Raw genomic sequence first — 13314 nt, 5'->3', positions numbered from 1 at the left:
ATTTCATAAACATCTAGGGCGATAGTGACAGGACACAAGAGCCAGCAATAACAGGCTTTCATTTATCTCTGTAGTTCCATTAGTCACATTAAAGGTGATATTTTGAGTTCTAATTGTTACGATAGTATGAAACACGTACTATATATTTAAATTAATAAATTTATAAGGATATTTTTAATGATTTAGTTATCATTGAAAATGGTAGAAAATCAATGTAGTAAACTATTATGTAGACTAAAAGGCAAGCATTTGTCCTGACTTTCCTATATGATCTCTACCAAGTAACACATGGAACCAAATAGTAAATGGCTGGAACTATTTCTTTAAAATACTAACTAACAAAATAATAATTATGGAATTATAGTACTGCCACAATAGATAGATTGAACAGATATAAACTAAATATATCAATATATCTTATTAAGTATCAATGGGCATGACATCACAAATTAAAGACTATCAGATATTATTTGCCTCTTGTAGTCCTATCATATAACAATATCACGAGGCACAAATAATGTCCAAGAGGATAAAATCTAAGACCAAACCAATTTCTAAATTCAAGTACCAATTTGCGTGAAATACAGAGAATAAAAAAGCATGTTGAATTTACCAACATATGCAATTAGAAGATACAGTATAGAGAATACTAAAATTCAAATGGAACAAATTCATTGTGTGATTTGTTTTAATTAAGAAGACATCATGCCTGACTAGGCAGTGGTGCAGTGAATAGAGCATTGGCCTGGGACACAGAGGACCCAGGTTCAAAACCCCAAGGTCTCTGGCTTGAGGACAGATTCATCCAACCTGAGCACAGGCTCACCATTTCAGCATGGGGTCCCTGGCTTGCGCATGGGATCATAGGCATAACCCCATGGTTGTAGAGGCCCTGAATAGGAACATGAAACAGGGACAGAGTTAAGTGTCCTGAGGCAAAAGTCACAGTGGCTTTACTGACAAAAGTACTGAATGCAGTACTGTGCTGAATGCAGCTACTCCACTGTCCTTTTATCTGCTCTAAAGAAGTTCCCCTTCCTGAAATCCGTAAGACTGGAGGTCAGGGCCATCTCACGAAACCGAAATAGGGAATTGTGAGGCAATTTTCCCTATCGGATACCAAAAGGTGAAACAACCTCCCAAAGCCAGGCAAAAAAAAAAAAAGATGTCTGACACATCCTGATACATGGGACACAGATGACAAAGGAATAGCCTCCGAACATCTGTGGTGAGGTCAAATAGGTTTCAGACCAGGGGATTACCCTCCCATTTGCCCTTGTTCCTGCATTTGGCCTCTAGCATGTGAAATTCCTTGGAGCAGCGCAACCTTTAGCTCCAACTTCATGTCCTTCTCCACAGTGCAGGTGTAATGTCACTGGCAGGCAACTCATTTAGTTGCTTATTGTAGTGCATCAACAGTGTTCTTGATATCCAAAATAAGAGAACCTGGACATTGAAGATTGGGACCGAATGGGGCGCTGGCTGTGCAACTCATTAGGGCAGGTGAACTCCACAAATCTAACAGCATGTAATCATTATCCATTGGCATTACACCTGGTTCAAGGCAGAAATCAACAGATTCCTCTTCCTGATGACATCCAACCTCATCGGCCACCTCCTCAACCTGCCAACGCTCCCTCTGAGCCAGAATTATCATCACTGCCACATCGGCTACAAACCAAAAGTATGATAAATCGATGTTTGCACGAGGGTTTGGAGCATGGCAAAGATTGTTTTCAGGCATTCCCAGTAACCCCCCTGCCTGGAAAGCAGGTTACACATGAGAGTATCTCTTTCCAGGTTTTTAAGGAATTCAGGAAAATTATTACCAAATATTGGGGTACAAATCACATTTCCCAAGGGAATGATTGAGGCAATTGGCACAGGATATGAAATGACCCTATGAGACTGGGTTAGTGAGAGAAGCAACCACCGCTGCTCAATACAGTGTCTGGCTAGAGGAGTACCAGGATGCAGGTCAGACACAAGCTTTAGAGAATCTGAAAGTGGGAGTTCCAATTGATGTTAATATGGTCACAGGAGCCGATGTTTATGACACTCTCCAGGTTAAGGCCCTCATGAAGCATACCACCTTTTGTCAGATTTTTACACAGTTTTTTTAAGCATAGGTTCAGATTCCAGATACCAAAGCTCCTATGGGCTCCTTTGCAAACAGCCATCAGAGACATAACAAACCTATATTTATTTCACTAATCACCTGCAAACTGCAATCTACAATAGGTAGAGCAAGCAGCAAAGGTGCAGATCCTACAGCTGGCTTATGAGAACGAAAATGCTGATTGCCAAAAGGTATTGGCTCCTCTCATGGGACATCACCCTAATATAGCAAAAATGATTAGAGCTTGTCAAAATGTAGGTACCAAATTACATCATGGCCAGGTACTTGCTCCCACATTCTGGCCACAAACTTGTTATAACTATGGCAAAGAAAGATATTTTCAGAAAGATTGCAGGCAGAGCCTAATGACAACTGTGTAGGTTGGCTTTTGTGTGTGCCCTGAAATGCTAATTAAAGCTCAATCTGAAAATTTCTTATAAAGTTCCAGCAGAGCAGATTGTAAAAGGCCAATATGATCAATTGCTATTTTTGTTGTGTTTATGCAGATTATCAGGTCAAGTTAAAACTGGCTTTATACTATACTATAATCTTAATCTAGGATAACCTAGGATAATCTTAATTTGGTTTAAAAAAAACTAAGGGTAATTCTAGGGAGAAAAATTATATTTGAGTAAAATCCATTAACATACATATGAATATCAGAAACTAGACTGGATCCTAAATTTTTATAATTTTTATAAATGTTTTAGACAAAAAGTTTCTATTATCTTCGTTATATCTTTTGAAAATATAATTTTGCCAATGAAAGAACCTGTTTCTAAAGGTCATAAAATATGTTCATAATATCAATCTAAAATCGCTAATTACTAACTTAGTCCTCACTGAAAACTAAGGTTCTTGGAAATTGAAAATTATGATTCATTGGAAAGAAATTGTATGGTTTTAATGATCGAAGGTATAATATATAGAGGGAATTTTGAAACGAAAAAGAAAGTTGTTCTGAAAGCTGGTTATTTCTGAATAGAGAAGAAGGTTTGTGTAAGTCGCGGAAATTTTGTGCAGGTTTTAAAAGGTTTGTGCAGAGGAAAGAAACAAAGAAAAGAAAGAACTGAGAAAGTAAAGAAAGATGAGTAAAGGAGAGAAAGGAAGGGCTTTAGCAGAGGAATTTTCCTGAAAGGAAAGAAAAAGGATACTTGAGACATCTTGGGGGCCTCAGAAGCTTGAGAAATTCACCCAAATTTATAGGTATTGCAGAAAAAGTCAATGACCTTTTTTTTTCTTTTTCTTTTTTTTTTTGTATTTTTCTAAAGTTGGAAATGGGGAGGCAGTCAGACAGACTCCCACATGCGCCCGACCGGGATCCACCCAGCATGCCCACCAGGGGGTGATGCTCTGCCCATCTGGGCATCGCTCTGTTGTAACCAGAGCCATTCTAGCACCTGAGGCAGAGGCCACAGAGCCATCTCCAGCGCGCAGGCCTACTTTTTGCTCCAATGGAGCCTTGGCTGCGGAAGGGGAAGGGAGAGACAGAGAGGAAGGAAAGGGGGAGGAGTGGAGAAGCAGATGGGTGCTTCTCCTGTGTGCCCTGGCCGGGAATCAAATCTAGGACTCCTGCACACCAGGCCGACGCTCTACCACTGAGCCAACCGGCCAGGGCTTCAATGACCTTTTTAAGTACCAATTGAACAAACAAAAAAGGTTGAGTCAGGAGAAGAGACTTACCCTACAATAACAATTGTATAAGTCTCATTTTACTCCTAATTTTTAAATATTTCCTCATATGGACCTAATGCAGCCAAGAGGCATTTTATACCAGCCAAGCAACAGCTTAAGTGTTTCACGTTGTACTGGGAAATATTAGCTGGCTCTAAGTGGTAAAGTCTGGTCAAATTGCTAACCTGAGGGTGAGGGTTGTTAGGCAAATAAGTTTGTAAAATCTGTATTTTCTGGTTTGCTCACTTTTATTGTTAAAATAGTCACTACCCATGTGGGGCAGCTGATTACCTTCCTGCTTGGGAAGGGGCTTGGTTATGCTAATGTGTGCTAGAGGAGGGCTTTCACACCCAAAGGTTTTAAAAGGTGGAACTGGGAGGCCATTTTGAGAGAGGAGGCTATGTTGTTGCAGGGCAGAGAGGCCATGTGGTTGCCGAGGAGATAGGGAGCAAGGTGGTGGGGAGCTGAAGGGGAACAGAGGTGAATAAGGCTGGTGAAGCCTTTGATTCTAGGTAAAACCAGAGAAAGTCAGTGGCTTTGGGAACCCTCAATGGAAAGGGAAGTGTTTTCCTGCTGTGTGTATTTACTCGCCTGCCACTGGGGCAAACTAGAATAAAGGATGGCCCACCAGTTCTCCATTGTTTCATTACAATTGATCCAAATTCAATGCAAACCTAAATGTGCCAGGCAACTCTGATGATGGTCGTGGCTACTAGCTTTACAGAGTATACTGCAATTTTGTCATCAACAGGTCCTCTTTATATACCAGTGAGGAATGTGAAGCCTTGCTACGAGTTGGCATCAGTCCCTAGGAAGCAATCTGGTTCCAGAGATCCAGAAGCCAGTAGTGAATCCACCTCCAGGAATAAACCCAAAAAACAGGAGGACACATAACTCATTCCCAAGCACTCAGCAGGCACCTGACATCATCTGGGGCACTTTGAGGCATCTAACCTGGCACGCTGAAGAAGTTTTGCAGAATACAAGCACAGCTGTAATCCCTGAAAACCTGGTTATCTCTATGCTTGTCCTTCACCTTCTACTACAACTACTGCCACCTGTAAAAAAAATGTCCTCCCAAACCTAATGAAAATTTAAACCATTATTAGCTCAGACAAAAAAAAGGAAGACGTAGAGGCCCTGAATAGGGACATAAAATAAGGACAGAGTTCAGTGCCCTAAGGCAAAGGCCACAGTGGCTTTCTGGACAAAGTACTTAACACAGTACTGTGCTAAACACAACACAATAGAAATAAAAATAGGAATTCTAATTAATCCATACATAGGGATATTTGCACTACTTCTTTTGCCCTTTAATCTGCTCTAAAGAAGTTCCCCTTCCTGACTTCCTCATTCTCTTCTGTTTTTCCTGAATTCCTCATTATTGTCCCTGCTTCCATTTTGTGTGTATTAATAAATATCCATAAGAACTGAGGGTCAGGATTGTTTCATTAAACCTATATGGGGGATTGTATGAAGGTCTCTCCTAGGTTCCTTGGTGCACACCTTGTGGTCTCTGATAAGTCATTGTCCCCATGACACATGGTGTCTGTGTTGAGCCCAAAGGTTGTTGGCTTGGGCCCAAAGTCGGTGGCTTGTTCAAGAGGTCACTGACTCTTCTGGAGCTCCCCTCCCTGTCAAGGCACGTATGAGAAAGCAATCAATGAACAACTAAGGTGCTGCAATGAAAAGTTGATGCTTCTCATCTTGCTCCCTTCCTGTCTGTCTCTATCTATCTGTCTCTCTCGCTGCCCTTTATAGTAAGAGAAATCACAAAGCTGAATAAATAATGTTTTATAACAAAAATATTATTTGTTTCTATATAAAATATATGGTTTCTATTGAAATGCTAATACAACTTATCTTTGTGAAGATGGAATTACAGACATTTGTCATTTTCCAGAAAGTACTGGAATTCTATTTTATGTATTCCCTATAAGTTAAAAAAATGAAAATATTTTATAATGTGTTTTAATAATAACTAAAGCAACAATAAATTTTTTTCTCTGAAAATTTTAGGGTTGTAGCTAGCCATATATATATATATGCACACATATATACACACATATATTTGTATATATTTGTATATGTGTATATATATGTATGCATATATATAACTAAATAAATGCTTGGAGATTCAAATTTTGATCTATTAAATTAATGAAAGTTACTTAGTGTTAAAATTCAGTCTGTCAGCATGTGGTAGATATGCTGAATTAAACCAAATTTTCCACCTAAACAGGTTAATTAGTGCTCATTAGCAATCTCATCCATTTTGCTGTTCTCTGGCAGGCTGTATGACTCTTCTGAAAATCAGACAGATGTTATCTTTTAGCACTACTGGAAATTCCCTTACAAAAAGTCTCCTCTCAGCCTCTTTTCAGTTTTCCTTCTGACACCATTGAGATGAATCCCTGGTTACAGTTTTTAAAGTTTATAAAATAACAGAAATATATTAATAACTATAAGTAAGATGTAGATTCATTTGCACTTTACAAACCACTTTTATCCATTATTTCCTTTTGTTATTCTCAACAAATCTCTTAAATGCCTTATTGTATTATTTTATTTTTAAGGCTAAAATATTTAAGCAATATTTTTCATTTAAGGTCATACAATAAGAAGCTGATGAGGGCTGAAACTTCATCTCAGGACTTCTGTATAAAATTGTGTATCATTTACACACACACACACACACACACACACTCAAGCCAATGTCTTCTGAATACCGTTCTGTATTTACATTAGCAGAACACTGCAGTGTGTGTTGGAGAATCAATTTTATTATATAGCCATGTATTGGAAGTCAATTTCATTATTCAGTTAGTCAGGAATACATATCAAGTACTGTTCAAAATTCTGTGGAAACAATAGCCAAATACAACATTTCTACTCTCATGTAGACTACAAGTCCATGGATGAAAATGTAAGAATTTATTTACTATTCACATTGCTATATACAGATTTTCTTTTATTTCCTTGAGACTATATTATTAAACTTACACTACTAAATAGTCTGAGCACAGGCACTAGAATCAAAAAAGCCAGGCTTAAACACTTTTCTTTAGTGAAAGTAGGATTTTTAGTAAGTTAGTTAACTTTTCTTATCACAAGAATGAATTGTTTTAGCACTAAAATAAATGATACACAAAAAATGTAAAGCCCATGGTACAGTGCTTCCCACAGGTAATTAGTCAATAAGTATTTGCTACTAATTTATCTCAATCAAGAGACTAAATTTAAGTACGTATTTAGCACTTTATTGGTATTTAAGTAGATTTAATATTCTGAGGAAACTCCATGACCCCTCCAAAAATTCAATGCTACAAACGGAAGGACCTAAAAAAACAAACAAACAAACAAAAAAAACAGTAAAAGATCCACTATGACAATGAGCATTAATTAGAGGATAATTCTTCCAATTTAATTTTAATAGTAATGGCCTGTGGTCAAATAAGTTTGTAAATATGATGTATATGTTTAAGAGTGAGAGACAGGCTGTAAGCTGGCAAAGTCATTATAGCCTAGGCTTAATTTTAAGACTAAGCCTTTCCCTCCCTTCTAATACTAAGATCTTCTCAAAACTAAGCTTTTCTCCACACCCTTGACTGTTGCATGAGAGGGGGTGGTGCATTCTTATGAGGAATTCCATTTATGCCTCAGATAAGTGGCTTTGTATCAGAGAATTCCTTATTTGTATATTGGCTTAAACATTTTAATTTTTTACACTATAAAATGAAGCAGACCAGGGACTCTCTCTTGGTTCCTGCTATCAGCATTGCAGAGGAGAGGCAGACAATACGGCAGAGTGCTGAAGGAGAAGACAGTTTGTGCAGAGTTTGTACAAAGAGAAGAAGATGGGTAACAAAGATGAATAAGGCTGGTGAGGTAGAAACCCTTGATTCTAGGAATACTCGGATGAGTCAGTGGCTTTGGGAGCCCTGAATGGAAAGGAAAATGTTTTCCCACTGTGTGTATTTCTCGCCCGCCGGGTGCGAGCTAGGATTAAAGGTAATTGCCCACCAGTTCTTGGCTCTGTTGTTTCATTACCATCTGTCCAGATCAAAAGCAAACCTGCATGGGCCAGGCAGCTGTGATGGTGGCCATGGCTACTGGCCTTACATGGTCAAAGGCAGTAGTTTCAATATTGCTGTTCCTGTACCTTCTGTTCATATCCTGATATCGATCTGCCATCTGTTGAAATAAATTGATATAATTAACTGGCTGGTAAGAATCTTTATATATATTTCTCCCTAGAAAAAGAAATAAATGAAATCCACATAATTAATTGATAAATGCATACTTCATAAAGAATGAGGCAATTACTCTACTATGTTATTTAATAAAATGTTATTAAACTAGAATACTCAGAATGATCATTTTAAAAATATATATAAATAAGTAACTAATTATTACAAATAAATATAAAGAAAATTAATAAAAAATACATATAACAAGACAAATATCCATGAGACAGATGAGAAGTGAACAATTAATGCTTAAAGTTTTCTTGATGAGAAAAAACTCAAAAGTTATAAAATACCAATTTTTCTAAGTATATTGATAAGTATCTTAAAATCTGCCTATGGTTTGCAACAATGATTTTCAAACTTTTTCATCTCATGGAACCATAAACTAACTAATTACCAAATTCTGTGGAACAACAAAAATATATTTCTTATTGATCTGACAACAAAATACATATAATTTTGATTCATTCATACTAGATGGCTATTGTTGTGTTGGCTGTTGTCATTTTTTTTTTATTTAACAATCTAAGGAAAAAGAAGTTAGTGACCATGACTAAATGGTTGATATTGCATGTTTTAAAAGTTAAAAAAAAAGTTATTGTGGCTCATCCGTGTTTCTGCTGTGACACATCAATTAAAAATTGCTAGCCCAGTAGCAGTTCAAATGGTTGGAGCATTGTATCAACATGCCAATGTTGTGAGTTTGATCCCTGGTCAGGCATATACAATAATTTAAAAATTCAACCAACAACAACATGAATCAGTGGAGTAATAAGTTGATGTTTTTTACTCTTTCTTTCTTTTTCGCTGTCTCCCTTCCTCTCTCTTTAAAAATAAATAAATAAATTTTAAAAATTGCTGATAGGAATTTTACAGTATATATTTTTGCAATGCATTCTCAATATTAAGAAGTTAATATGTCCTGGCCAGTTTGTTAGCAATAAAACATTGGCCTGGCATATAGAAGTCAGAGTTTGATTCCTGGTCAGGGCACACAGGAGAAGCAAACATCTGCTTCTCCGCCTCCCTCCTTCTTTGTCTCTCTCTCTTCTCTTCCTTCAACTATGGCTCAAATAGTTTAAGCAAGTTGGTCCTGGGCTCTGAGAATGGCTCCATGGCCTCCCCTCAGGCAATAAAATAGCTCTGTTGTTGAGCAATGGAGCAATGCCCCAGATAGGCAGAACATCGCTAATAGGGGACTTGTCAGACATTTACTGGTTGGTGTGCATGCAAGAGTTGGTCACTCTGCCTCCCCTCCTCCAACTTAATAAAAAAAAAAAAAGAATTTAGTCTAAGAAGTTAACTGAGTCTGGAAGTAAATAGTAAATATATATACTGAGTTCAATCCCCGGTCAGGGCACACATGAAAAATGACCATCTGCTTCTATTCCCTTCCCTCTCCCTATATTCTCTCTCTCCTCTCACAGTCAGTGGCTTGATTGGTTTGAACATGGGTGCTGGGTGCTGAGGATACCTTGATTGGTCTGAGAATTGGCCCCAGAGGGCGTTGTCAGGTGGATCTTGGTGGGGGTACATTAAGAGTCTGTCTCTTTATCTTCCCTTCCTCTCACTTAAAAAAAAAAAGTATCTGTTTAAAAATGTAATTCTGGACTTAGAATACTAAGCCTAAAGATTGAGTAAGCCTAAGGTTTTTAAATGATTATCAGCCTTTTAAATGGTGGCTGATCCCAACCAAATAGTTGGTTATAACAGACTCCCATGAGTAAATGCCCTAAAAGAGTTGAATCCTGTCTGAGGGTAAGAGGAAAAAATGTAATGCCTGTGTACATAAACATTTTTTATATTCCCTAGATTTCTGATATTACTCTCAAAAAAGAGCATGTCTTTGTTCATTCATTCCTCTCCCTCTGAAAATGATTAGCTATTAATACCAATTGATGATCTATGGAGACAGGTTTAAAGAAACAACATAATCTTTAATGTTGAAATAAGTTCTGAATCTGATCCCACATACTTTTTAAAAAATTTTATCTATTGATTTTTAGAGAGAGAAGAAAAGAGAGGATGAAATAGTTAGAGATAGAGAGAGAAATATTGATTTGTTGTTTCACTCATTTATGCATTTATTGGCTGATTTTTGTATGTGTCTTGACTGGGGATCAAACCTGCAACCTTGGCGTATGGGGAGGATTCAATAACCAACTAAGGTCCCCAACCAGAGCATGATCATGTATTCTTACTTCAGGAATTCCAGACCTTGCCTGACCAGTGGTGGCGCAGTGGATAGAGAGTCAGAATGGGATGCAGAGAACTCAGGTTAGAAACATTGAGGTTGCCGATTTGAATGCAGTCTCAATCTGGTTAGAGAGGCTCATCAGCTTCAGCCCAAGGTTGCTAGCTTGAGCAAAGGGTCACTCACTCTGTTGTAGCTTCCCAGTCAAAACACATATGAGAAAGCAATCAATGAACAACTAAGATGCTGCAACGAAGAATTGATGCTTCTCATCTCTCTCCCTTCCTGTCTGTCTGCTCCTAGCTGCCCCTTTCTCTGTCTCTGTCACAAAAGTAAAAAAAAAAAAAAAAAAAAAAAAAAAGAATTCCTGACCTTCACATTTTCTCTTGGGATCTTAGTCATTCTACAGACACATCTGGAATATTTATTTTGAGTGAAAGTGTTATGAAGGCATGCAGAATGCCTTCAATTTACTATTCTAGATTCAACCCCAATAATTTCCTTCTTGTTCTTTGCCTCAGTAAGTTAACTCCATGACTAGTTATATCCATGATTTCCTGTGACCTATGTCTTTCAGGCAAGTTATAAGGATTTATCTCCCTAATTTCCCTCTTATGATTTTGACTTGGATTTGCTGTGTCCTTTGGGCAGAAAAGGTTATCACATGGGGTTCACTTGCCTTATTTTAAGTTCCTTTAGTCATAAGAAGCTGGATTAATAGAATGGTTAACTGGTATGCTGAAGAACCAGTTATAGTGTTCTCAGGTGGCTGAGAACATTAGAGTGTGACACATTATTATTGAGCATACCTTAAATCAGGGGTCAATATATGGTGCTGCTTCCTCCAAAGCAAGGTTTCACAGATCAGAAACCTGTCAATTACTGCACTAAATAACCCAATAAATAAATCTTGCTTCCTGCCTCAATGCCTCTGGGTTTAAAAATCAGATTATCTACATGTGAAATGCTTCTTCCAGGGAATTTAGTGATGATTGTCACCATTTTGGGCTTCTTATAGCCGTGGACCAGCAGAAAAAGATTAAGTAAGGTCTCTCTTTACCAACATGACAAATATATCCTCTCTTAGAATACTTAAGTCAATGCTATAAAATAAAAAGATATACCATACAGATGTTAATTTAGAAGCTTAAAAAATCAAAATTTAAATTAATGGTTAAAATGGCCAGCAATTTGCTTTCAGTTGATAAATTCTTCTGGTCTCGGCTGGGCTCACTCATGCATCTTTACACATTAGCTTTAGCTGACATAGACTTGTCAGCAAGAAGCTTTGCTTCTGTAGGTTGACTGGCTTTTGTTGGGATCTAGCATACTAGCGAAGCCTTGCTCAAATGACAACACAACAAAATTCCTGGAAAGTGGACAGGAGCATGCAAGGTGTTTTAAGGATTTAAACCTCACATAGTGTTAATTATGATGCATGTATTACCAAAAGAAAACCAAAGGCTAGCTCATACTCAAGGAATGAAGAAAAAGACTTATTTTATTGCTGAAAAAAGTTATATGTAAATAACATCACAGCACATAGATATGTACATATGGGGAAAAGTGGAGGACGGTGAGCATTTTTTTTACTTTAACATAATGCACAATGTTTTTAGCCAAAGAAGATTAGCTGGGGCTTATCTTATTACTCTCTTGCCAAATAGTATTGGTCAAAAGAAAACTTCAGAAATCTAATAAAGGCAAGACCACAGGGAATTTGACGCTGAGTAAAGGTGATGGTTACATGATCAGGTAACATATTTAACAAAGTGTTAGAAGATACTAAAGAGAAATTTGGAAGTGAAGTCTAAAAAGGCAGAAATGACTAGTAATTAGGCTAGCATGAGGGGAGAAAAAAAAATGCAGGAACTGTATTCTGTATTACTCAGTATTTTGATTCCCATTTTATTCCATAACATACAAAACTATTGTGTGCGGTTAACATTTAATTTTCAGATAGGAAGTTGGCTGAGTTAATAATTATCAATACACATTAATATGGTTCTGGTAGGAACTTCATTCCTCCTCTGAGTTAGGGACAACAGCTTTTAATATAGAAAAACCTAAATTTTGATTCTGCATATTTACCTCGCAGAGCGGACTGAATATCTTTCTATTGTCCCTGAGGATACATCCTGCACTTATTCTACCTTGCTTTTTGTTCTAGGGTTCTAAGAAGTGTGGACTAAGTTAACATTCTGGTTTCTGATTTATATTAGCCATATGGAGCCTTGGTAATAGATCAAAGGGATGGAAGAAACTGAACTCATTTTTCTTAAGGCATCCCACTATAAAAATCACTTCTTCTAGGTCGATGTATCATTTACTATTTACCACTATTCAGCACTTTTCAGGACACACAAGCTTTTTGACTTTAAATATACAACCAAACTGGAGATAATATATATTCACCTATGAACAGCCTATAGATTTTACCAAAAGATCAAACTGGCGTTAATATTTTTCAGCATGTATTTTGGTATAATTTCCAACATACTTGTACTATTAGGGGTATTTTATTTAAAAATTTTCAGAATGAAAATAATTTTAAATCAATCAAATTAAATAGTTGAAATAAAGAAAAAAAGACAGCATACCAAATGTCTGGTTACTGCCACGTCTGCGGTTTTCTTGGTTTTTAGTGGCAATGCTGCATAGATTTTTTTTTTTTTAAGTAGAGAGATTGGTAGAGTTTTATTTACTTTCTTGCTACTAACCTTGTATTTCTTGAGAAATGGTTTTGGGACAACCATCTTTCTCAACAGGGGTCATAAGCTCTGAGTTGCGTCAATTTTAATTTATCTTCCTATTGACTCAGTTCTCCCACTCTAACTTTTTACCTTACAAAAAAGAATTCTACACACACTTCAGAGGGCTCCTCCCAAAAGGTTCACATTCAGCATTCAGAAGAAGGGACGATGGTTGTTAAAGGTTTATATGTATCAAGTGGATAGTTTTCAGGAGACAAGTGATTAAGCGATTGTGAAGGGCTGTGATCAATTAGCAACCCTCAGAGATTGGTGAAAGGAAGCAAAAAATACATTGCAAAGAACTGTTAATAAAGTGGGAAATGG

The 13314-nt window shown here is 37.1% G+C and overlaps 1 pseudogene; it reads right to left on the bottom strand.

Moving 5' to 3' along the window:
• Positions 1-7987, bottom strand: part of LOC136404170 (serine/threonine-protein phosphatase PP1-gamma catalytic subunit A-like) — a 37245-nt pseudogene extending 29258 nt beyond the window's left edge.
• Between the last annotated feature and the right edge of the window lie 5327 nt (positions 7988-13314).

The sequence above is a fragment of the Saccopteryx leptura genome, chromosome 4 (assembly GCF_036850995.1).
Source record: "Saccopteryx leptura isolate mSacLep1 chromosome 4, mSacLep1_pri_phased_curated, whole genome shotgun sequence".
Taxonomy (NCBI): Eukaryota; Metazoa; Chordata; class Mammalia; order Chiroptera; family Emballonuridae; genus Saccopteryx; species Saccopteryx leptura.
The sequence above is the reverse complement of the archived record's forward strand: the minus strand, read 5'-3'. Positions and strand labels throughout refer to the sequence as shown.